This window comes from Oncorhynchus clarkii, chromosome 22 (assembly GCF_045791955.1).
Source record: "Oncorhynchus clarkii lewisi isolate Uvic-CL-2024 chromosome 22, UVic_Ocla_1.0, whole genome shotgun sequence".
Classification (NCBI taxonomy): domain Eukaryota; kingdom Metazoa; phylum Chordata; class Actinopteri; order Salmoniformes; family Salmonidae; genus Oncorhynchus; species Oncorhynchus clarkii.
The window spans coordinates 27822597-27850560 of NC_092168.1; the positions used below are offsets into that span (position 1 = coordinate 27822597).

A 27964-nucleotide genomic window follows, 5' to 3' on the forward strand; every position below is an offset into this window, starting at 1 on the left:
CCTTCAGTAAAAGTCTACTCTGTGGCTGACCTCCTTGAAGATGGGAGCAGCCAGTTCCCTGGCCCTGTGGGCTCCCTGGGCCAGCAGCCTCTCCAGGTGCCTCCTGTCCCCCCTCAGCCTCTCAATCTCCTCCCTGATTGGTGTGAGCCGCACCACCATGGCCTCCGCGACCAGCTGTTTGTACTTCCCCGTGTCTAGCCCCACCGCCGCCTCCACCGTGCAACCTGCTGCGTGCATCAGCACCAGGTTGGACACACCCAGGCGTGCCGCAGGGTCAAAGGTCACCACGAAGGTGAAGTCTGACGGTACAGCGGATTTTGAGGACGATGTCGTCGGGCGAGTCAATGAGGTTGACGGTGGCCATCTTCTGGGGGTCTGACTTGGACATCTTGGAGGGGTCGCGGAGGGATTTGACCTTCTGTGTGAAGCTTGATTGGGATGAAAAGAGAATAGGCCTTGTTAAGGCTGGGTTGTGTTTGGCAGCGATATGGCTATTATTGTTATTAAGGTGAATGTATGCATGGGATATCATTACATCAGTTAATCATATCCCGATAAGAAGAACCAGGTCCTGGCAGTATGCTGTCAGCAGAGAAGTCAGGGGTGCATGGGGGGTGGCACTGGAGGATGAATGGGGGAGGGTCTCTTTCCTGATGAGCTCTTTGTTTCAGGGTGATTTAAGAGGACATCTTTGATTGGGAATCAAAGTGGTGGCGGATGACTGGCAGTTCTGCCAGAAGCTGTTGCTCTGGTCTCTTTCCCACAAAACGTCCATCGGTAAACAGCCAAAGACAGCACAAAAAGACAGCATCAATCAGCCTGAGCCATCCACTGTCCCTAACCCGCCCCTGTAATACACACACACACTTTCATCTATCCATCTCAACACGCGGGCGCATACCCCCTCCCGCCTCCCCAAATCTATTATCACTTTATTTCTCAGATATATGAGGAAGGGAACGGTCCTTTAATCAAAGCTCCATTGCACGCATGGCTGGTTACATCTTGTGCTTTCATGATGGCGATAATGAAGGAGTATAAAACGAAGTGTATCAGAGTGGGGTTAAGTATCCATCAGTAGGACATGCTGGCCATGTGTCTTTGTGCATGTGCATCTGGATGTATGTATCCATCTATGTGTTGTGTATGAGAGAGAGAAAATGAGAAAGAGAGAGTTTTGATATTTTGAGTATGTTTACGTCTGAGTGAGTGTCTGAGTAAGAGAAAATACTACACTGCCTGCATCCATAGATGTAACCCCTGTGTGGTACACAGTAACTTACAGAGCAGAACACGTGGTTCAGGGAATAAGTCTCCATATGTGTTCTTGAAGATGCGGGCTAGGTCCTGAGCCAAGTCCAGATGTTGGACCTGATCTTATCCTACTGGGACGTGAGTGGACCCGTAACAACATACAACATAGAAAACCTCACACTCAGTGAATTTATTTTTTAAAGTATTAATTTAATTTATTTGCTGCTGCACACCCACACTTAATAGAGACTGAGCTCACTTGTAAAGGAGAATATCCGCAGCCTGCAGGACGGGGAAAGACTACAGCCCCACACTCCCCTCATTCTTCTGTTTACTTTTCATCTGGAGAGAGAGCAAGAGAAATAGGGGAGAGGGGTGTAGCAAGAAGAAAGAAAAAGAAACATTGCAAGGAGAGAAAAGTAGAAAATGAAAGACAAAAAGAAATAAAAAGAAAACAGGTTAGCTTCTCTTTAAGGCGGCCTGTTCTCTTTACAAGTGAAGAGCTCTCGCTCATACAAACTCAACATGGCTGAATCACAGGACATTTTCCACCACGTTTGACGTGAAGTCAGCTGTTGAGTAAACAAAAGGTGTTTTCAGTGTAGAACCAGAACACTGCTGGCAGTCCTTTCCTTCCCTCTGGCCTCCTAGTAAAACTGCATGTGGCCAAGGAAATCACTGTCATTATGAGAACATTTAAACAGATCTGGCAGGTGAGGTGCTACTATGAGAAACAAACAGGACTAACAATAGTCAGGATGCTGAACATGAGAAAGGAAATAGAGGGAAAAGGAAGGATACCATTGAACTTTCAACCATTTGTAACTTGACTAACAATTTAACTGATCATCAACTCAATTGTGCAGCCATTGATATTAATGCATAATTTACACAAAAAGTCAGGATTAGTCCCCATGTAAACTCATTCAGTGGTTGTATCACTGCATTTCAAATCCTACAGTATTCCCAAGCTGTTATGTACCTTTCACTGAGGCAGGTGTCTGAGTTGGGGGAATACTGGCAAGGCAGCCCAGGATCCAGGACAGTTCAGAGTGTTCAGAGACCTGTGGAAGGGAGGAAGACACCACAACCAGTCACTCAACATGTTCCAAGCCTAAATGTTATTATTGGTTTTAAACTAAGCCCACATGTAAAATTAAACATCAAGTATCTTCTCCACCACCTCAAATAAACATAAGTAAAAACCTTCCAGATCCTCACATGGTGGGACTCTTCAGCCCCACCATGTGGCAGAGATAGGAACTATACTGGATCTTCCCTGTGCCCTAACAACCAGGTACTATGTTGCCCAGATGCATAGCCAATAGCCATACTCCATTATACTACATCAGTGTCAAGGCATTAGAGCCATTAAATAACTCCAATCTCCTGGACATTAGCAGGGCTGGATTTAACGACTCCCTCTCTGCATCACACTACAGCCATCCCATACTTATTTCTCTCTCTCAACATGGGTCTCTCTAAAACCTTTGGGCCTTGCCAACATGAAAAAAAGGCGCAAAATCCTTCTGCTTCAGAGACTTAGAGTTTATGGGTGCTGGCGAAGTGACTGCCATCCCTCTCCGCTTAAAACGGATTCTAAAGAGTGTGACGTAAACTCAAGACAGCACGGACATAAACAAACATTTTACACTGAATACTTGTAGGTAGAGAGGGGGGGACTTGTTACATACAGACTATGAACGTGAAATAGGACAGATGTTGATGTCAGCAGAGTGAGGAAGGAGACACTGATATAGATCTAGGTGAAATAAAATACATTTTAGAATGAACATCAACTCCATTCATATTGAATGTGATCTTTCTTCGTAGTATATGAAACAAACACACCACTAGTAATGTTATGGATTATGTGATTATAGGACTCATTTTTTATTTATTTAGGAGAAAGCCAAAATATTCCTATAAACCTCAGAGCTTTGTGGATCTGCTGCTGTTATTCCAGTAAGAAATGGAGCAACTCAGTGGCGGTCGGTGGCGTTTTAATCATAGGGAAGACTAGTTGTTATGTGCATGGCCTTATTTCTATTACAGCATATTGGCAGGACTGTCATTCATATTCCATTCACCAAGCTCAGTATAACATCGATGCGGTTTAGGCTACTACATGATACTCCAATTTGACCTATACCCATCATGCTACAACCTAGCCTATAAATGAAAGTTTATAACGTAGATGCACAGATTGAGAGACAAATTGGAGTAATCAAGGTGACAGACAGTGGTTGTGTCCGAATATCCATACTTGCGTCCTAAATAGTAGGCCGTTGGCATATGCAAAAAAAAAAAAAATGTTTTATAGTATGTGACATTTCGAAAATCAAGTTTATTTTCGATGCCCAGATGTCATAATGTCATCATTATGTCATCATTTCTCCTTTGACAACAGCTGATAATAAGCTGTCAATTAGATATGGAGATGCACTACCGAAATGAACCAAAAGCGGGAAACAACACAATCACACATGACACATTCTCAGTATACAAAAATGTAATGTTTTATAGTATGTAACTTTTTAAAAATAGAGTATGCTGTAAATGCCAGGATGTTATACTCATTTTGGCTTTGTAGCTGATTTGTAGCTGCCTGCTGTGCCTTTAACTAGCTACGTGCTTTAGTAGTTAGCTAGGACAAGAAGTTATAACTGTTCGATCAGTAACGTTTGCTAGCTACATGGTTACTTGCTGTTCACCGTCAACTTCATATTTAACTTTAGCCCAGTTAGCTAGCTGGCTAGTTTCATTGCACATATGGGTGTAATCATTACCCCAAACTGTTGCAAAATATTCTGTTTTGCAACGAAAACTAGTGTTTCTATTGGACAGATTCAGGCAGGTTCACTCTTTCGTTTGCTGAACCTTTCCAATAGAAACGCTAGTTTTTGTTGCAAAACGTTTTGCAAATGTTTGGAGTATACACCCTTGTTAAGGTAAAAGTAATGGTAAGCTGCACTCATTACTGTTTCACCTTGGCACTCCAATTTTATAAAGTATGTGGCCATCTAGCTACATAAAGTTCAAACAACTTTACTTTACTCATGTTTTGGTTAATGTACTTAATCTCATCTCTTTTCAGGATCTAGATAAAGGAGTGTGAGCTGGAGGGGAAGCTGTCACCTGCATGGGAGAAAAATAAGTGGGAGAACCTTAGGCTTAAGCAAAAATAAATGTGGGCTCCTCTTTCTCCCCAAAGGGTCCAGATGGGGAGGTGGGAGAAGGAGGTGACCGCCTGTGAGGCACTCCTTATGGCCATTTTAGAGGCCATGACTAAGAAGTAGTTTTATGTATTTTGTATGCATTTTATTTATAGTTGTTAATGTATTCATTTTTTACTGTTTTTGGTGAAGTTTTTTTTTAAACCCAAAGTGGATTTCTGTTCTCATTGAAAGTGTTTCTTGTTTGTAATGTTTTTTAGTTATTTGATACCGGTACATTTACTATTGGTGTGTTTTACTTTCAACATAAAAAAATGCACTCGCACATCTGAGCTATCTTGTTGCAGGTGCATGGTAACAATTAGATAAGTTCAAAGTGAAAAGAAACCCTGCACACTGCTGTCGCTTTGGTATAATAATAAATTGAATTTCTATAATGCTTTTCATAACAATCTCAAAGCGCATCAAAAGCAAAAAACAAACAAGCAATATCATGAGTAGCCTAGCTATAGTTAGGTCAACCAATAGAGGCCAAGTCGTTGAGTGCATACATCCTCCAAAGATGGAGAGGGACAGCTCATGGCATGATCAGAGGAAGGTGGTCAGGGAGATGGGTGATGAAGATGGAGTCTGGTGACGATCTTGTATAGGAATAGCTACTCTGGGAACCAGCTTGAGTCATGTAGCCACTAGCATCCTTCACAATGTATGGCACCTACCCAGCTCTGGGCACCAGAAATCTAGTAGTAGCCAGTTGTCCTCATTACAAGTCCTTTGCCTCACCACTGCATTCCTCTACTGCTTTTCCCACTCCTCTCAAGCTCCAGGTGACTGCCATTGATACATGTGTAGGCCTACGGTACACTCAAGTTCACTCCAAATACGTCATTCCAAATGCTAGCTACTTAGCCCACAACAATAACATGAAAGGTCACTGGGTTGGGCTACAGACCATCCTTTCCGGGTTCATATGTGAAGCCGACACTGATGGACCTTGGAAAAAAACCTGCTCCGACTGGGAAAATTAGTTTTGAACGGTCATCCCAATAGTCAGAAACTCAGGCACTTCTTCGACCTGAAGATCACAGACATCCTGATTTTACACAGTCTGAGCTAATTTTGTTGACGAATTCCTAGTTGTCTTGAATGCACCAAAAGTAAGATGTTTCGGGCGTGGCATACTGCATTCTTTTTCTAAACAGTACGTGCTAAATAGTATGTAGTACAATTAGTAGACAGTATGCAGTTTAAGTAAGTAGTAGGCAAAACAGATTTCAGACACGGCCAGTGACACATTCAATAGGGCCTTGCACACAAAGTAAGTAGCATACTGATTTCAGAAAATATTTAAAAAGCCAGTTCCACTACCATTTACAGTGCCTTGCGAAAGTATTCGGCCTCCTTGAACTTTGCGACCTTTTGCCACATTTCAGGCTTCAAACATAAAGATATAAAACCATATTTTTTTTGTGAAGAATCAACAACAAGTGGGACACAATCATGAAGTGGAACGACATTTATTGGATATTTCAAACTTTTTTAACAAATCAAAAACTGAAAAATTGGGCGTGCAAAATTATTCAGCCCCCTTAAGTTAATACTTTGTAGCGCCACCTTTTGCTGCGATTACAGCTGTAAGTCGCTTGGGGTATGTCTCTATCAGTTTTGCACATCGAGAGACTGAAATTTTGTCCCATTCCTCCTTGCAAAACAGCTCGAGCTCAGTGAGGTTGGATGGAGAGCATTTGTGAACAGCAGTTTTCAGTTCTTTCCACAGATTCTCGATTGGATTCAGGTCTGGACTTTGACTTGGCCATTCTAACACCTAGATATGTTTATTTTTGAACCATTCCATTGTAGATTTTGCTTTATGTTTTGGATCATTGTCTTGTTGGAAGACAAATCTCCGTCCCAGTCTCAGGTCTTTTGCAGACTCCATCAGGTTTTCTTTCAGAATGGTCCTGTATTTGGCTCCATCCATCTTCCCATCAATTCTAACCATCTTCCCTGTCCCTGCTGAAGAAAAGCAGGCCCAAACCATGATGCTGCCACCACCATGTTTGACAGTGGGGATGGTGTGTTCAGCTGTGTTGCTTTTACGCCAAACATAACGTTTTGCATTGTTGCCAAAAAGTTCAATTTTGGTTTCATCTGACCAGAGCACCTTCTTCCACATGTTTGGTGTGTCTCCCAGGTGGCTTGTGGCAAACTTTAAACTACACTTTTTATGGATATCTTTAAGAAATGGCTTTCTTCTTGCCACTCTTCCATAAAGGCCAGATTTGTGCAATATACGACTGATTGTTGTCCTATGGACAGAGTCTCCCACCTCAGCTGTAGATCTCTGCAGTTCATCCAGAGTGATCATGGGCCTCTTGGCTGCATCTCTGATCAGTCTTCTCCTTGTATGAGCTGAAAGTTTAGAGGGACGGCCAGGTCTTGGTAGATTTGCAGTGGTCTGATACTCCTTCCATTTCAATATTATCGCTTGCACAGTGCTCCTTGGGATGTTTAAAGCTTGGGAAATCTTTTTGTATCCAAATCCGGCTTAAAACTTCTTCACAACAGTGTCTCGGACCTGCCTGGTGTGTTCCTTGTTCTTCATGATGCTCTCTGCACTTTTGACGGACCTCTGAGACTATCACAGTGCAGGTGCATTTATACGGAGACTTGATTACACACAGGTGGATTGTATTTATCATCATTAGTCATTTAGGTCAACATTGGATCATTCAGAGATCCTCACTGAACTTCTGGAGAGAGTTTGCTGCACTGAAAGTAAAGGGGCTGAATAATTTTGCACGCCCAATTTTTCAGTTTTTGATTTGTTAAAAAAGTTTGAAATATCCAATAAATGTTGTTCCACTTCATGATTGTGTCCCACCTGTTGTTGATTCTTCACAAAAAAATACAGTTTTATATCTTTATGTTTGAAGCCTGAAATGTGGCAAAAGGTCGCAAAGTTCAAGGGGGCCGAATACTTTCGCAAGGCACTGTACATGTGCAGGGATACTGGGGTGATGGAGGTAGATATTGATAGGGGTAAGGGGACTAGGCAACAGGATATAAGTTAAACAGAGTAGTAGCAGCTTGTATGTGAATGGGTGTGTATGTGTATAGAGTGTAGAGTCAGATGGAAGAATGGCGCTGGAGGGGATGGTTGCTGTTTTACGGGCTCCCAACCAGTTGTGCCATTTTGTGTGTTTTTCTTCGCACTTATTTTGTGCATAATATTGGTGCTTCCATCTCTATTGACAGAAAATAGCTTCTGGATATCAGAACAGCGATTACTCACCTCGAATCTGACGCAAAGGATATGATATTGCTCCCAGGCAAGGCCCAAATCCCTGTAATTCACTTGAAGAAAATGAGGAAATACAGGGGGTGTAGATCAGGGTGTCTTGTGAGAATTAGTCTGCGAGTGGTTAACCTGCCTCTACCATACGTTCTATTAGGTAACGTGCAATCACTGGAGAATAAAACTGGAGGAGCTCTATTCGAGACTATACAACTAACTGGACATTAAAAACTGTAATATCTTATGTTTCACAGAGTCGTGGCTAAATGACGAAGCAGATAATATACAGTTAGCTGAGTTTTCGGTGCATCGGCAGGACAGAACATCTACGTCTGGTAAGACGAGGGTTGGGGGTGTGTGTCCATTTGTCAATAACAGCTTATGCGCGATGTGTAATATTAATTATATGGAGAAGCAGCAGAGGGGGAGAGCTAGCTATATATATATATATATATTTTTTTTACCTTTCACTTACTTAGCTGATGCAGCTAATTTAGCCTACTCAACAACCTGACTCAAACAGAGAGGAATGCTATTTCTGTTAGCTAGCTGGCTAAGGCCATCAACACTGCATCTCTTCCAAGTCAAGGTAAGCTTTTGGTTTTATAAATGTATTGCCACCGGTGTAATTGCAAACTGCTTACTGTACACTGTTATGCCTGATTGTGCACATGGATTTGATTGTGGGTTTACTAAAGCGTTAGTTTTACTTCAGTTTATTTGAGTAAATATTTCTATAAATATCTTATTTCTTTTTTTCTTAAAACTGCATTGTTGGTTAAGGGCTAGTAAGTCTACACCTGTTGTATTCGGCGCATGTGACAAATACAATTTCATTTGATTTTGAGTTTGTTGAGTATGACATTATCTAATATGGTTACAACGATGGAGACTCTGTAGAGGTTAGCATTTATGGTTTGAATGTTTGGCTTGGAGATGTTTTTGTGCCTTGTCACAGATTGTTTGTGGACTTCACTGCACAACACAACAGCTAAGGGAAAGAGAGAGGAGGAGAGCGCGCAGATGCGATAAGAAATTATACAATGAGCAAAGTGATGATGCTGTACGTGGCTGCTATGAAAGTGGACTGTGTATGACTGGTGATCAGGAGTGTATTCATTCTACCGATTCTGGATGGACCTACCTGAATTTGTCCAAAATAAACACATTTTAGACTAATGATTACTCCCCAGATCAGCTAGCCGCACGGCAAGACATACCGGTCACAGCTTCTATCCCCAAGCAATATGACTGTTAAATAACTACCAAAATAGCTACACGGACTGTCACAGCTTCAATTCCCAAGCAATATGACTGTTAAATAACTACCAAAATAGCTACACGGACTATCTGCGTTAACCTTGCATCTTTATTGACCTTTTATTTCAATCTTTGCACTGTTGTTATGCATACTCAGATGGTCTTAAACACTCACACACACTGTCACTCCAACACACATACAAACACTCACTCCATAATTTGCTCACTCACACATATATTTATACTCAATCAAATCAAATTGTAACATATTTGTCACATGCGCCAAATACAACAGGTGTAGAACTCACTGTGAAATGCTTACTAACAAGTCCTTAACCAACAATGCAGTTCAAGAAATAGAGTTAAAATATTTACAAAAATAACAAAGTTACAATATTAAGGCTATGTACAGGGGGTACCGGTACTGAGCCAATGTGTAGGGGTACAGGTTAAACAAGGTCATTTGTACATGTAGGTAGGGGTAAAGTGACTATGCATAGATAATAAACAGCGAGTAGCAGCAGTGTAAAAACGGGGGGTGGGGGGAAATCTTCTGGCTGGCCTTTTGCTTAATTTTTCAGCAGTCTTATGGCTTTGGGGTAGAAGCTGTTAATTAATTTATCATGGTATAGGGGATGCTTGCGTCCCACTTGGCCAAAAGCCAGGGAAAATGCAGCGCTACAAATTAAAATAAAATGATATAAAAATCAAACTTTCATTAAATCACACATGTAAGATACTAAATTTAAGCTACACTCGTTGTGAATCCAGCCAACATGTCAGATTTTAAAAAGGCTGTAGTGCCTTACGGTCGGATGCCGAGCAGTTGCCATACCAGACGGTGATGCAACTGGTCAGGATGCTCTCGATGGTGTAGCTGTAGAATATTTTGAGGATCTGGGGACCCATGCCAAATCTTTTCAGTTTCTTGAGGGGAAAAGGCGTGGTTGTGCCCTCTTCACGACTTTATTGGTGTGTTTGGACCATGATAGTTTGGTGATGTGGACACCAAGGAACTCTTTACCCCCTTCACCCGTCACGTGAATGGGGGTGTGTTTGTTTGTCTTGCTCACTTTGAGGGAGAAGGTTGTTGTCCTGGCACTACACTGCCAGGTCTCTGACTTCCTCCCTATAGGCTGTCTCATCGTTGTCAGTGATCAGGTCTACCACCGTTGTGTCGTCAAACTTAATGATGGTCACGCAGTCATGGGTGAACAGGTAGTACAGGAGGGGACTAAGCACACACCCCTGAGGGGCCACTGTGTTGAGGATCAGCATGGCAGTTGTGTTGTTGCCTACCCTTACCACCTGGGGGAGGCCCGTCAGGAAGTCCAGGATCCAGTTGCAGAGGGAGGTGTTTAGTCCCAGGGTCCTTAGCTTAGTGATGAGCTTTGTGGGCGCTATGGTGTTGAACGCTGAGCTGTAGTCAATGAACAGCATTCTCACATAAGTGTTCCTTTTGTCCAGGTGGGAAAGGACAGTGTGGAGTGCGATTGAGATTGCGTTATCTGTGAATCTGTTAGGGCGGTATGTGGATTGGAGTTGGTCTAGGGTTTCCGGGATGGTGGTGTTGTGTTGTCACCAGTCTTTCAAAGCACTTCATGGCTACCGATGTGAGTGCTATGGGGCGGTAGTCATTTAGGCAGCTTACCAAATCAAATTAAATAAAAACATTTTGGTCACATACACTTGGTTAGCAGATGTTTATGCGAGTGTAGCGAAATGCTTGTGCTTCTAGTTCCAAAAGTGCAGTAATATCTAACAAGTAATCTAACAATTCCCCAACAACTACCTAATACACACAAATTTAAAGGGGTGAATGAGAATATGTACATATAAGTATATGGATGAGCGATGGCAGAGTGGCATAGGCAAGGTGCAGTAGATGATATAAAATGCAGTATATACATGCGGTATGAGTAATGTAAGATATACAAACATGATTAAAGTGGCATTATTTAAAGTGGCATTATTTAAAGTGACTAGTGATCCATTTATTAAAGTGTCCAGTGATTGGGTCTCAATACAGTATATACATGTGAAATGATTAATGTAAGATATGTAACATTATTAAAATGGCATTAAAGGTGGCGTTGTTTAAAGTGACTAGTGAGTCATTTATTAAGAAATGAATTTGTTCAAAACTCTTCAACTATTGCCTTTCTCTCTCTGAGTCAACTACTCATCAAATGTTATGCACTGCAGTGCTAGCTAGCTGCAGCTTATGTGTTCAGTACTATATTCATGCTCTGATTCTTTGATTGGATGAACAACATGTCAGTTCATGCTGCAAGAGATCTGATGGGTCGGAGGGTGTCCTCTGGAAGTCGTCATAATTACTGTATAATTACTGGAAGTGGGTGAGAACCATGAGCCTCCTAGGTTTTGTATTGAAGTCAATGCACCCAGAGGACGGAAAATAGCTGTCCTGTAGGGTAGCACAGTGCTACCCTACAGAGTGCTGTTGAGGCTACTGTAGACCTTCATTGCAAAACATTGTGTTTTAATTTGGTGACGTGTATATATTTAGTATAGTTTTATCTAAAAAGCATAACAGACGTTTCACTATTTTTTATCTTTTATGAAGTTCACTGAGCAGGATGGTTTTCCCCTTCCTCCTCTGAGGAGCTTCCATTGGTGTAACTTTACTATGGTCTTTCTCTCGGACACACATATGCCCACGCACACACACTCGCGCAATCTTTTCAAGCTGAAGGCCCTTCACTTAAGACACTATTGATTTCAACTGGTCACCATTTTTTCAATGAAGTCAAGTGTTTTCTTTGGGCGGTAATGGTATTTGTACATGTGGAACAGACTCTGGTTTGTTTGTTCAATAGGAGATCCCCTTCGCTGCCAAGATATGTGGCATGAAGCTAAATGGGAATAAAAATAGGCCTTGGTGCGTGTGTGAGAGAAATATCACAGATGGACCACACTAACAAAACAAATACGTCACTTGCAGAGATAGTCTGACAAACACACATTTGAATTGTCCAGGGAGAAGAAAATGTCTATTCGGATTACACTTCCTTTCCTAACTCAGGAGTTTACCAAAAAAAAATCTTATCCCCTTCATGTGGCTTCCTCTGAAGTAAATGGTGGTATGTGTTTTCATAATCCCTGTGAATTTGCAGAGCACACAGTGAAGATAAGGATTGGAGTGATAAAATAAGCGTTTTAAATTGCCTGCATTAGGTAACCATTCAGAGCTTGCCATGATAAAATAAACATTCCAATATGGCCACCACTTCAGCTGACTTTCTTGATGACATGCTGGGAAACAGATCCAAAGCAGCCTGCTCAGACCACCAAGTCACAAACACACTCTTTTCCAACTGTTTGCAACACCACATTAGAAAATAGGCTCAAACTCTTTTAATAGAGCAGTGATTGTGTGTGTGTGTGTATGCATGAGTGTGTCCCTGCCTGCATGTGTGTCTGACTAACCTGTGACTGCTGGAAGAGGATAGATGTCTCTGGGTCGATGCCACAGGCCAGCAGGCTGGCAACCATGACCAGTATGTTGACCCGCAGAAGGGCGGGGTCCTGGGACTGGGGGATGGAGTGCAGGTCCACTATGCTGTAGAGCACTGACGGGTACTGGCTCTGCAGGGACACCCAGCTCTCCAGAGCCCCAAGGTAATTCCCTAGGTGGGGCACAGACGTGGGCTGGATCCCAGAGAACACATACCCTCCTGGAGGCTCCTGTTGAGAAGCGGTGGAGAGAGAAGGGTTTGAAAAGAGATGGAACTTGAGAGGGAGAAGAAACTTCCAGATGGGCCGCCCCCAGGTGGTAAGGGTAGGCAACAACACGTCTGCCACGCTGATCCTCAACACCGGGGCCCCTCAGGGGTGTGTACTTAGTCCCCTCCTGTACTCCCTGTTCACCCACGACTGCGTGGCCAAGCACGACTCCAACACCATCATTTAGTTTGCTGACGACACAACAGTCGTAGGCCTGATCACCGACAACGATGAGACTTCCTATAGGGAGGAGGTCAGAGAACTGGCAGAGTGGTACCAGGACAACAACCTTTCCCTCAATGTGAGCAAGACAAAGGAGCTGATCGTGGACCACAGGAAAAGGCAGGCCGAACAGGCCTCCATTAACATCAACGGGGCTGTAGTGGAGCGGGTCGAGAGTTTCAAGTTCCTTGGTGTCCACATCATCGAAGTACTATCATGGTCCAAACTAGAGATTGACCGATTTATGATTTTTCAACGCCGATACCGATTATTGGAGGACCAAAAGAGCCGATACCGATCAATCGGACAATTATTATTATTTTTTTAATGTATTTGTAATAATGACAATTACAACATTACTGAATTAACACTTATTTTAACTTAATAGAATACATCAATAAAATCAATTTAGCCTCAAGTAAATAATTAAACATGTTCAATTTGGTTTAAATAATGCAAAAACAAAGTGTTGGAGAAGAAAGTAAAAGTGTAATATGCTCCATGTAAAATATGTGCCATGTAAGAAAGCTAACGTTTCAGTTCCTTGCTCAGAACATGAGAACATATGAAAGCTGGTAGTTCCTTTTAACATGAGTCTTCAATATTCCCAGGTAAGAAGTTTTAGGTTTTAGTTATTTTAGGAATTATAGGACTATTTCGCTCTATACCATTTGTATTTAATTAACCGTTGACTATTGGATGTTCTTATAGTCACTTTAGTATTGCAAGTGTAACAGTATAGCTTCCGTCCCTCTCCTCGCTCCTCCCTGGGCTCGAACCAGCAACACAACGACAACAGACACCACATCGAAGCAGCGTTACCCATGCAGAGCAAGGGAAACAACCACCCCTAAGGCTCAGAGCGAGTAGCGCTCGCTAACTAGCTAGCCATTTCACTTCGGTTACACCAGCCTCATCTCGGGAGTTGATAGGCTTGAAGTCAAACGGCTTGATGCACAACGAAGAGCTGCTGGCAAAACGCACGAGAGTGCTGTTTGAATGAATGTTTACGCGCCTGCTTCTGCCTACCACCGCTCAGTCAGATACTTGTATGCTTAGTCAGATTATATGTTGCAGGACACGCTAGATAATATCTAGTAATATCATCAACCATGTCTGGTTAACTAGTGATTATGATTGATTGTTTTTTATAAGATAAGTTTAATGCTAGCTAGCAACTTACCTTGGCTTACTGCATTTGCGTAACAGGCAGTCTCCTTGCGGAGTGCAACGAGAGAGAGGCAGGTCGTTATTGCTTTGGACTAGTTAACTGTAAGGTTGCAAGATTGGATCCCCCGAGCTGACAAGGTGCAAATCTGTCGTTCTGCCCCTGAACAAGGAGGTTGACCCACTGTTTCTAGGCCGTCATTGAAAATAAGAATGTGTTCTTAACTGACTTGCCTAGTTAAATAAAGATTAAATAAAGGTGTAAAAAACAAAAATACCGATTTCCGATTGTTATGAAAACTTGAAATCGGCCCTAATTAATCAGCCATTCCGATTAATCGGTCGACCTCTAGTCCAAACACACCAAGACAGTCGTGAAGAGGGCAAGACAAAACCTTTTCCCCCTCAGGAGACTGAAAAGATTTGGCATGGGTCCCCAGATCCTCAAAAGTTATACAGCTGCACCATCGAGAGCATCCTGACCAGTTGCATCACCGCCTGGTATGGCAACTGCTCAGCATCTGACCGTAAGGCACTGCAGAGGGTAGTGCGTACGGCCCAGTACATCACTGGGGCCAAGCTTCCTGCAATCCAGGACCTATATAATAGGCGGTGTCAGAGGAAAGCCCATAAAATTGTCAGAGACTCCAGTCACCCAAGTCATAGACTGTTTTCTCTGCTACCGCACAGCAAGCGTTACCGGAGTGCCAAGTCTAGGTCCAAAAGGCTCCTTAACAGCTTCTACCCCAAAGCCATAAGACTGCTGAACAATTAAGCAAATGGCCTCCGGATAATTACATTGACCCCCCTTCCATTTGTTGTCTGCTGTCCACTGTTGCTACTCGCTGTTTATTATCTATGCATAGTCACTTCACTCCTACCTACATGTACAAATTACCTCAGCTAACCTGTAGCCCCACACACTGGTATCGGTAGCCCCTATATATTGCCTCGTTATTGTTATGTTATTGTGTTACTTTTTATTTTAATTAATTTTTTACTTTAGAAAATTTGGTAAATATTTTCTTAACTCTTGAACAGCACTGTTGGTTAAGGGCTTGTAAGTAAGCATTTCACGGCAAGGTCTACACTTGTTTAATTCGGTGCATGTGACAAATAAAGTTTGACATGATTTGAACAAGAGTAATAAAAGTAACAGTCTTCAAGACAACATCAAGAGAAAGAAAATAAGACATTAAGGAGAGAAAGAAAAAGTGAAGTCACCTGCAGAGGTGTTTGTAATGTATGCTGCCAACTGGCAGATTGGGAGGCAGTGGTCATGGTTGTATTGCTGTTATGGAGATGCTTAATAAAATCCATACCTAGCACCTCTGTAACAGTCAATGGGAGAACGTAACCCCCAGATGTCCAATAAAAATATAGAACACTCTCCAGCCAGCCAATGAGGCCAGAGCAACAACTACAAATGGCCAATGAAAGCAGGGAAGTGGAAAATAAATCAATAAGAGTTGAAAGAAAATGTAGGTTTAGGTATATAGTCAGAGCAGAAATCAAGTGTGTGGGGTGTGTGTGAGTGAGAGTCTATACTCAAGAGCATCATAAACCACAGCTATCAGAAACAATTACATTAAGACCTTATTTTAAAGCCTTGGTGGGAGTTGAGCAATAGGCTCTTTTTAAAATTGGGATCCTTAACGTTAAGAAAAATCCCTAACCGATTTCAATTGTTGTTTTTTCCCCAAATTTAAAATCACAGTGCAGTTATCACGAAATGTTATTCTCCGTGTTATAGCCTACTTAGACGGTAGGCTATAAAGGCCAGGGGGAAAGTTGTGTAATTTAAATTAAACCAAGAGAAAAAGGCAAACTTTAGGCTACTTTGTGAGGCTTACAAAACAAGACGTTGCGATACAGATTACCAAGACATTCTTTCTGTCTGCCCCCTCTTCTCTCTCCCTCACGCTTGCCCACCTGCCCTTGCTCATCGCTAATGATGCGAGCGTGTTCAGACTTCAGTCTGTTGCGTGTAGAATATCCTAGCCTATTCATTACTGACAGGCCCTGCTTTACAGAAATTGCGAGACATTGCAAGCCTAGTGCACGGTTTTGACTCAGTCTGCCTGGTGGCCGAACCTGCCCTTACTGTGCCCCTCCGCTCTCTCTCTGTCCCTTGTTGGCTCACTATGAAAGATGCAAGTGCTTGTGTTCTCGGACATACGGTAACTAAATCAGTCTCCTCTGTTTCAAAAATACTGACTCTTAGGAGGCGATTATTAGAGGAATGTACATATGTACATACTACCTCAATTGGCCCGACCAACCAGTGCTCCCGCACATTGGCTAACCGGGGTATCTGTATTGTGTCCCACCACCCACCACCCGCCAACCCCTCTTTACGCAACTGCTACTCTCTGTTCATCATATATGCAGTCACTTTAACCATATCTACATGTACGTACTACCCCAATCAGCCTGACTAACCGGTGTCTGTATATAGCCTCATTACTGTATATATTCTCACTAATGTTTTTCACTGTCTTTTTACTGTTGTTTTACTTTCTTTACTTACCTATTGTTCACCTAATACCTTTTTTTGCACTATTGGTTAGAGTCTGTAAGTAAGCATTTCACTGTAAGGTCCTGTTGTATTCGGCGTACGTGACAAATAAACTTTGATTTGATTTGAATTTAATCCTGACACCAGAGAGGAAGGGGTGAAGCGAGAGATTTCACTCTCACCAAAATAAGCCCAATGCATTTCTTTGGACTTGTTTCGGACCTAAGCTTGTCACCTGCCTTCTCTCCTTTAGGACGACTCCCATTGTTAGGGCGGAGACATGAGCATCTCGTCATCATATACAGATCTCTGTTGACACTCAGAAATGGCAGTGGACATCCAAGGAGTTGAGGAATCAATTATTTTGTAGTCAACTCTCAATCACCAAGTCATCGTCAGTAACTTTGGAAAAATGCAAGCAACAGCACCAACATCCTGTATGGCAATACTTTTGAGAAGTTAAATGAGAAGGAAATGCAAGCATTGCGAGGTCGAATTGGGGTACAGTAATGGCAGTACAGGTGCAATGCTTAACCATCTGAAAAGGGACACATCGTGAGACCCAAACCATTGCTGGCAGCAGCATTGTGAATTCACATGGAATTTTAACAGAAAGCCGATATGAAAATAGTTGTTTAAATGTTACATCCCTATGCCCTTTCGACTCTAAAAGAGAGATCACTTTTCGCATTCTGATCTGTGGGTAAATATTGTGTTTCTGGTTCTGCTGGGTTCTGGCAGGCTTGAGTCTGGCATTGACCTACTCCATTGAGCCTTGGCATCGATAAAGTATACTGATTCTGGCTTTGGTCCATTCCTACTAGTCATGGCACTTTTCCTGGCCTGTACTAAAATACTGTGTTACTGAGGGGGCAAGGGGAGTGGCATGAAAGGGGACCTGGAACTTTACTAATGACTAGAGAGGTTTCTTGGCTAAATATATTAAACAGCAGCGCAAGGCTTCTGTTATTAAGCAGCGTAAACAAATAGCGTAAACAATTGTCAATTGGAACCATTTTAATATGTTAGAAGAGACTGTCAGCAATGCCTGTCTAAATATTTTCTCTAAAGCCAGTTATGCACAGTGCTTGAAATTGTATCGACACAATACCCTCCACACCACAAGCAAAAACAGCTGTCATAAAATGCGGTAGATATGCGGTCGGGATACCTTGCAACCATGGCTCTAAAGTGCGACCAAAGCATACGCTCCTAAATATTTTGCTGTGTGACCTGACATTTATTCTGGGAGCACCAGTGAGACTAGAATATTTTTTTTTTTTAAATGCCTCCCAAATTTTGTAACAATGTGGAGGGCTCTGCATAGCTCCGCAATGACATGATTGGTTGATGGTAGATGGGGGAGACACATCCTGTATAAATCCTCTCTGGGATAGGGTCTAGTTTCCTGAATTTCCGCCTGACTGACGTGCCCAAAGTAAACTGCCTGTTACTCAGGCACAGAAGCCAGAATATGCATATAATTGGTAGCATTGGATAGAAAACACTTTGAAGTTTCTAAAACTGTTAAAATGTCTGAAACTATAACAGAATTGAAATGGCAGGCGAATATCCGAAGAAAAACCAACCATAATTATTTTTTGAGGTCCCAGGCTCTTATAATTGAAACATATTGTTCCTAAGTAAATTTGTCTCCCAGATTGCAATTCCTATGGCTTCCACTAGATGTCAACAGTCTTTATTCAAGGTTTAAGGCTTGAAGCACAAATTTAGAGTTTTGGTTAGGAGAACACCGGCAAAATATCAGTTTTTCGGCGCGCGAGGGAGAGGGTGCGCGCTTACTAATTTAGCTTTCCTATTGAACATACTACTTTCCCTATTAAATATATAGTTTAATTACATTTTAGAGTATCTGAGGATTAAATAGAAAAGTTGTTTGACTTGTTTGGACGAAGTTTAGCAGTAGCTTTTTGGACTCCTTTGTCTGCATGTTGAATGACTGGATTACTGAAATTGATGGTGCCAAGTAAACAGACTTTTTGGGATATAAAGAAGGATTTTATCTAACAAAACAACCATTAATGTTGTAGCTGGGACCCTTGGGGTTGACATCAGAACAAGCATTATACTCAGATTCTTTCCTCCACATAGTGTGAAATGCACATAAATAGTAGGCAAATTTTCCTGAGGAGATTCGGGATGGAGATGCAGGTGGGAAAACGGTGCAGCCTTTTTACTTCATGCTATCATGGCAGAGCACCGGGAAACGGACTCCCCAACATCTCACAAGAAGTAAGGTCTTTTCATTTAGACAGTTGCTCGTAATTAGCTGGATGGCTATAGAGATTAACCCTGAATCACTACGAGTAGTGCGGTGAAAACCAATTTATTGGATGCGTATGTCAGGGCCCCGAAGCACAAGAAGTATGAATGCTCTGACTTTTGTTGAGGCCGCATTCCCGTAATTGAAAACACGAAGCAGACCAAACTCTTTGGTCCTTTAAAAACCTACTGTATGTAAAATAGTGTGCTATACAGTGCATCTGGAAAGTATTCAGACCCCTTGACCTAATTCTAAAATTGATTAAATAAAAAATGTTCCTCACCAATCTACACACAATATCCCATAATGACAAAGCAACAAAAAAAATCAAAATGTTATTTAAAAAAACAAACAGAAATACCTTATTTACAAAAGTATTCAGACCCTTTGCTATGAGACTCGAAATTGAGCTCTGGTGCATCCTGTTTCCATTGATCATCCTTGAGATCTTTCTACAACTTGATTGGTAGTAGGTAGTTTTAATCAAGCAGAACTCACTCTCTGCATCCTGCATCTGCATCCAAAAGGAAATAAAACAGTTGTAGAGCACATCTGTTCTGAGAATCTTCGCCTCTTTCTCTCTGTGCATCAAAAATGATTTTGGAATACAAAAATTAATACACTCTCTCCTTATTATACATAACATATTTTACATAGATAAAACCACATACCTGCATCCAAAAGGAAATAAAACATTTGTAGAGCACATATGTTCCGAGAATCGTCGCCTCTTTCTACAACAGATGCACAATAGGAGGGACTGGGATCATTCGAGGAGCTAGCCATCGTTCACGCATACAATATCCTGCTAATACCTTAGCTAGCTATTAACCACATGTTGAATTCAGAATGTTGATATCATCCTAAAAAGTACAATTACAAGTGCATCTTAACAATACCATCCACTTATGAGTAACCTCTAAATATACATCATTATTCATGAACAAAACACTGTGTGCATGACTTTGTACTTAAAAGAATCAAACTTTTCTGAATACAGAAAAAGCGTGCCTACCTCTCTCAGTGCATCAAAATGATTTGAGCACGAGCACTCTGGGCAAAACGTAAGCACACACTCCCCTTCTCCCAGGATGCAGGCATGCATAACAAATCAACACAACATATTGATATATGAACCTGGTGAAATTCACATAGTACTTTAACAACTGTTACACACACACCTGTCTATATAAGGTCCCGCAGTTGACAGTACATGTCAGAGCTAAAACTAAGACATAAAGTCGAAGGAATTGTCCATAGAGCTCCGAGACAGGATTGTGTTGAGGCACAGATCTGGGGAAGGGTACCAAAATATTTCTGCAACATTGAAGGTCCCCAAGAACACAGTGGCCTCCATTATTCTTAAATGGAAGATGTTTGGAACCACCAAGACTCTTCCTAGAGCTGGTTGCCCGGCCAAACTGAGCAATCGGGGGAGAAGGGCCTTGGTCAGGGAGGTGACAAAGAACCCGATGGTCACTCTGACAGAGCTCCATAGTTCCTCTGTTAGGATGGATAACCTTCCAGAAGGACAACCATCTCTGCAGCACTCCATCAATCATGCCTTTATGGTAGAGTGGCCTGACGGAAGCCACTCCTCAGTAAAAGGCACATGACAGCCTGCTTGGAGTTTGCTAAAAAGGCACCTAAAGGACTCTGACCATGAGAAACAAGATTCTCTGGTTTGATGAAACCAAGATTGAGCTCTTTGGCCTGAATGCCAAGCGTCACTTCTGGAGGAAACCTGGCACCATCCCTATGATGAAGCATGGTGGTGGCAGCATCATGCTGTGGGGATGTTTTTCAGCAGCAGGGACTGGGAGACTAGTCAGGATCAAGGCAAAGATGAACGGAGCAAAGTACAGGGAGATCCTTGATGAAAACCTGCTCCAGAGTGCTCAGGGCCTCAGACTGAGGCGAAGGTTCACCTTCCAACAGGACAGCAACCCTAAGCACACTGCCGAGACACAGCAGAAGTGGCTTCGCGACATGCCTCTGAATGTCCTTGAGAGGCCCAGCCAGAGCCCAGACTTGACCCGATTGAGAGAGACCTTGACCTCTCTCTGGAGAGACCTGAAAATAGCTGTGCAGCAATGCTCCCCATCCAACCTGACAGAGCTTGAGAGGATCTGCAGAGAGAAATAGGATAAACTCCACAAATACAGGTGTGCCAAGCTTGTAGCGTCATACCCAAGAAGACTTGAGGCTGTAAGCCAAAGGTGCTTCAACAAAGTACTGAGTAAGGGTCTGAATACCTATGTAAATGTGATCTGTTTTTTATTTGTAATAAATTAGCAAATATTTCCAAAAACCTGTTTTTGCTCTGTCATTAAGGCGTATTGTTTGTAGATTGATGAGAAAACACAAACAATTGAATACATTTTAGAATAAGGCTGTAACCTAACAAAATGTGGAACAAGTCAAGGGGTCTGAATACTTTCTGAATGCACTGTATTTACAGGGGTCCAAAAGTTCAAAATAATAGCTAAATGATCCTTGGTATGACTATCTTAAAAACAATTCCATTTTTTAGCCAAGTAGAAACCCAACCCCCGGACCCTTAGACCTTTTTAACTACTACTAGGTTGTATCCATCAATTGTCCCATTAACAATCACCCATATTAGCAAACTAATTCCATTTCAAACTTCACATTTCTCTAGTATAGGCTACTTATCGTAATGAATGATATCAGCTAAATGCCTGATCGTTGTAGTCGGTGTCGATAATTTTTGGATTATCTGTTAATCGTGGTTACTTTACCTATTTCCCACAATTTCGGGGCACAGAAAGAGAGAAAAAGGGATAGCTTCTTCAGGAGATCAATATCATTAGCAATTAATGAATGACTGATGCCGTTAGCACTATTAAATACATTTTATGAAGCAAACATTATCCATTAGGTCTTGCAGAGCAAATACTTCAGTAGTTTAAGCCTATGTTACAGAACAGTGATTCAAATATTTTATCAGAATATTAAGGTCTAAGGGGGTAAGCTATAATTGACTGAGTTGACAAGCCACTGAAAACGATTAATCATTTGAAAATCCCCAATAAAAACAACCATTCTATCAGATCTTTAAGCATTGGTTGAGTTGACGTTAAACAAAAATCTAACGAAGTTGGTTTTCACGGAGTTGACAAAAATGTTATATTTCATTCAAGTTGTATACACAGTAGCAATGTTGTTTTCCTCGTAATCAGTCATTAATTTGACTAAAACCTAAAGAAATGTAGGCCTAACATATTGGAACCAAAATTCAAATTCTATCAGGCAGATGGGGTTATACGTATGGTTGTGACCAAGGTGATTCCAATATTGTTTGATAAAAAGTAGAGAACTTTACAGACCATGAGTGGTCTTATTGCACTACATGTAATGAGGACATGAATAAGGGGTCCTTATGGTATAGCTGACCCTGCTCATTCCTGATTAATTTAGGATTTTATACAAATCTGACATCTTTTAGGAATCACAGTTTTGAGATAAATCTTATTTAATGTCACAGAGGCCTATTGCAAGAAATTACATAATATAATTTTTCATATAATATCCATTATTGTCATTTTTTGGAGAGTTTGAAATGTAGATCCTTTGCTTCGGACAAGGGCATGTCCAGGCATAGAGCCTATTAAATGAATCATATTTAAAACATTTAGAAAATTCCCAAAACAAATATTTTCTCCACATAACTTGTAAACTCAAATAATGCAACAAAATCGAATTAAAAATAAAAGTTTCCTTGCCGGACAAGGATTGTCCCGACTCATGAATCTCTGAGCTAATTTCCTTCTATTCTGCACATTTTGCCATGAGGCTGAGAGAAAATGTTTTAAAGCTAATTCCCTGTTATTCAAAATATATTTTCATGGCTTATAACATGTTCATATGCTATCTGGGGGGCCCAACCCCAATTTTAAAAAAATAATACCATTGTGATTATTATATTTTTTTCTTGGGTTCGGGGCTCCCAAAACTCGTGGGCCCCCCACCTTGAAGGGGTTGCGGGAGTGTGTGCTACGCCAGTGTTGCCACGTACAAGACAACTCAGAAACTCAGAGGTAACATGTACATACTTTTTTTTGCATAGAGCTTTCTATTGGCTGATTTTGATACTTTCCAAGTGGGAAACTCCTACCTCATCTTTCTACAAGTTTCCAAGTCGGACATATGCAAGTTTCCGAGTTGTCTTGAAGGTGGGACGATCTCTTGCATGTCTTCACTCACAAACTTGATGCTCTTAAAGAAACCGTGTACAATTTACAATGTAATGCATCTCAGTAGGTACTGCTTTTACACAATGTAGAAACTTAATATTTCGACAAATGACTTTGTAAGACAGGTTTTTGTATCAATATTTTAGCTTTTTATAATAAACAAATGTCTTTACACTGTTAAATATTAGGGTTTAGGTTTCTAGTGCACAACATGTGCTTCAAAAATAGCTATAATTCTTATAGGCTAGGCCCAATATAGGCTATATCTCAATCAATTCAAAAAACATATTTTCGGGTGCGCCTACATTTTATGTTGTGTTTGTAACTTTTAAGTTGGGAGCACCAGTACTACCAATGAAAAGTGTTCATTTAGAGACCTGCTTGCAACCAAGAAAATCATGTTGAAATCCCTGCTGTGTAACTTGGGCTGCCATCTTTGAAATTCTTTATCTTTACAAATCTTTAGAAACTTAATCTCAAAGTTTGTGCAGGAAATTGTACAGTATTTTCTATTTTAGGTTATCATAACTAATTAGAAAACACTCAGAGGATACTCTCGCTCTTGTAAATTTGGCAAACAGCAATAGTACTCTGAATCACAATCAGTTTATCTGAGGAACCAACAGCCTTCTACGGCCTCTGGGATCAGATAACCACTGTTCTGAGAACAGTCCTGTCTGTCTCGTTTTTTTGGGCTTAAAGGATCAGATAACTACCCTCTGGTATCAGATTTCAGGTCAGTAAAAGGTGATGGCAGGAAGGAACTGGGTGCTTATGTCATTATTACTGAGGGGGTAATTGTAGCAGAGAGCCATTGATGCTGAGGGCCCCTTAAGAGGTGTCAGGAGTGATTTGGGTGCGGACGGCCTGAATCTGGCTCATGTGTGTTCTCACCTCGTGTTGACACGCCAAAAGCATGTTCCCCCCTTGCCCCGGGGGAGGCTTTTAGCCATGCAGACATGGTAATGGTGTCATTTGAGACAATAACAGGCAAACTGAGTCAGTGCTAACTCTTAACTAGCCACTGGGTAATCAGGCTATCGCACGTCACAGCGCCTGCCTGACACATCTGCTCTGTGTTGCATTTGGTCAGAGAAAATAAACGGATTTTTAACTTGTGCCACTACAGTTATGAGGATAGAGACAGAGCATTTGGAAAATCTGATAAATGTTGGCAGCACGACAGTATTGGTGTAATTTTAAGGCAAACATAGAATGTGAATGCGGCGTTATTTGAGGTTTCGCCATTGCCATTAACTGAAAAGAAAAGATAAAAAGACGATGCAGAAACTCTTCCATTCATGACCAAACCCCCTCAACCTGTCCAACTGTTTCTCACTCCCCCACTCGCTCTTCCTGCACTCTCTCCTTACTCATTTGTGTCTCTCCATTTTCCCTTACTCCATCTCTCCCACCAAATGTGGGCCTGTTGATGACACGTAGCAGCAGCGGTAACTTTGGGTGTTCTCTCCTCATATTTTACTCTGACAGGTGCGTCGCGGTCCTACCACAGTGTAGCCTAAGTGACGAAAGGTTTCTTCATCCACATCTAGCATATGGTGAATACATAACACACTGTGTGCGAGTGTGACATTAACGCCAACAGCTAGAAGGGTTACGTACACTTTCAGGACATGTTTTCACACTTGCAGACACTTTCCGGGAATGTGTGTTCATATATATACACACGTTATACAGTGGGGCAAAAAAAGTATTTACTCAGCCACCAATTGTGCAAGTTCTCCCACTTAAAAAGATGAGAGAGGCCTGTAATTTTCATCATAGGTACACTTCAACTATAAGAGACAAAATTGAAAAGAAAAAAAAAACAGAAAATCACATTGTAGGATTTTTAATTAATTAATTTGCAAATTATGGTGGAAAATAAGTATTTGGTCAACTACAAACAAGCAAGATTTCTGGCTCTCACAGACCTGTAACTTCTTCTTTAAGAGGCTCTTCTGTCCTCCACTCGTTACCTGTATTAATGGCACCTGTTTGAACTTGTTATCAGTATAAAAGACACCTGTCCACAACCTCAAACAGTCACACTCCACTATGGCCAAGACCAAAGAGCTGTCAAAGGACACCAGAAACAAAATTGTAGACCTGCACCAGGTTGGGAAGACTGAATCTGCAATAGGTAAGCAGCTTGGTTTGAAGAAATCAACTGTGGGAGCAATTATTAGGAAATGGAAGACATACAAGATCACTGATAATCTCCCTCGATCTGGGACAAGATCTCACCCCGTGGGGTCAAAATGATCACAAGAACGGTGAGCAAAAATCCCAGAACCACACAGGGGGACCTAGTGAATGACCTGCAGAGAGATGGGACCAAAGTAACAAAGCCTACCATCAGTAACACACTACGCCGGCAGGGACTCAAATCCTGCTGTGAAGTTTGCTAGAGAGCATTTGGATGATCCAGAAGAAGATTGGGAGAATGTCATATGGTCAGATGAAACCAAAATATAACTTTTTGGTAAAAACTCAACTCGTCGTGTTTGGAGGACAAAGAATGCTGAATGCTGAGCATCCAAAAAACACCATACCTACTGTGAAGCATGGGGGTGGAAACATCATGCTTTGGGGCTGTTTTTCTGCAAGGGGACCAGGACGACTGATCCGTGTAAAGGAAAGAATGAATGGGGCCATGTATCGTGAGATTTTGAGTGAAAACCTCCTTCCATCAGCAAGGGCATTGAAGATGAAACATGGCTGGGTCTTTCAGCATGACAATGATCCCAAACACACCGCCCGGGCAACGAAGGAGTGGCTTCGTAAGAAGCATTTCAAGGTCGTGGAGTGGCCTAGCCAGTCTCCAGATCTCAACCCCATAGAAAATCTTTGGAGGGAGTTGAAAGTCCGTGTTGCCCAGCAACAGCCCCAAAACATCACTGCTCTAGAGGAGATCTGCATGGAGGAATGGCCAAAATACCAGCAACAGTGTGTGAAAACCTTGTGAAGACTTACAGAAAACGTTTGACCTCTGTCATTGCCAACAAAGGGTATATAATAAAGTATTGAGATAAACTTTTGTTATTGACCAAATACTTATTTTCCACCCTAATTTGCTAATAAATTCCTTAAAAATCCTATAGTGTGATTTTCTGGATTTTTTTTCTCATTTTGTCTGTCATAGTTGAAGTGTACCTATGAGGAAAATTACAGGCCTCTCTCATCTTTTTAAGTGGGAGAACTTGCACAATTGGTGGCTGACTAAATACTTTTTTGCCCCACTGTATGTGTCCTTACGTGTAGGAGGGTATTGCAGGTGTGTGTGTGTGTGTGTGTGTGTGTGTGTGTGTGTGTGTGTGTGTGTGTGTGTGTGTGTGTGTGTGTGTGTGTGTGTGTCTGTCTTATCAACCTGAGTGAAGCAGGAATGACAGAACTCATCACAGGTGGAAAAAGACAATCACATCTGACATCAAAACAGCACTAATGACATTACACAGGAATGTAACGCAAGGCTTCTATTAAGCATATATTTAAAAATAATGGTCAATTAGCAGACACTCTTCTACAGAGCGGCTTAAAAACAAACAATCGTTGATTGGACATTTTGAAACTGATTCAGTTAGTTGGGAAAACAACTGTGTAATTTTTATCATGAGAAGACCTCAGGCCAAAATTCCATGAAGGAGCACAAGTCTCTTCTCTTTCCGCACTCTCCCAGATCTTTGAAACACATGTGGATCATAGCATATGGATGAAGAGAAATGCCAGAAATCTTAAACTTCAGTGCAAAGTAAAGTGCTGTGACATCTTTCCACTAGAATGTGTAAAGATGTCAAATATATTGCTATACAATGGGAGGATCTGCAAGGACAGAGAGTGAAAATATTTCTCACTAACCAGGTTTCCATCCAACTTTTTATGCGAGTAAAGTACATGTCGGATAAAAAGAAATGTAATGACATGCCTGATGGAAACCAAAAATGTGTTGGTAAACTTACCAAATGTTGACAAAACAAATTACGCTAGACAAGGTGGGATCTTTTTGTGTCTGTAAAATGAATTATGCGAGACATGTCGGTGGTAACGATTTCATGTACAAATATTGATATAACCATCATATCGACGTAATGACATGTGCAATCCTCCAACCACGACTCGTCTGGAAAGCATGCAGTTTATTAGGCTACAGATTAAATAAATTATGATGAATTCACAGGGTGGTAAAAGTGCATGGTGATGATGCTCCTTTTCCAATAAATATTTTGGGTCTTATTTTGGTGACATGATCATCGACGGTTGGCTGCAGTTTGACAAAGTAAAATAATCTTTCTCTTTTGTCCATAATAATCTCATCATGTAGACAATACCAGCATTGTATCCGCAAACTGTTGGCTAGAGCACATGTGCCAATACCAGAATGGACACACGCTATATAACGCAATTTATTTTGTGAGTTAAAAATGCGATAGAAACCCAATTTGATGGAAACACTTCACTGGTTGGAAAATGTACATGTTGTTTTTATGCAGATTTTAGAATAATCGCATTAAATTCTGGTCGCCAGTTGGTTGGAAACCTAGCTACTGAATGATGAATCTTGTGCTCTTAAGTTACCACAAAAATATAAGTCTGCTTTCTTAACAGTTTTCCAAGCATGTTGTGTAGGCCTACATTGCAAGATCTAGACTTCCAATGTCATTTGAGTTGACTGGCTGCTGTCCAGCCAGCCAACACCATAAATCACCTGAGTCATTGGATTGGGCAAGAGGCCGTTTCTCTTCTCAGGGATTTTCTCCTCATACATCATATCAGAGTGGCTCACTGACATCCCCCTCACAGGGCTTCCAGAAGACCAGTCGC

General features: G+C 41.5%; 1 pseudogene; it reads right to left on the minus strand.

The window, feature by feature from the left end:
- Positions 1–3: 3 nt before the first annotated feature.
- Positions 4–27932, minus strand: LOC139380108 (tryptophan--tRNA ligase, mitochondrial-like; annotated as a pseudogene).
- Positions 27933–27964: the final 32 nt, after the last annotated feature.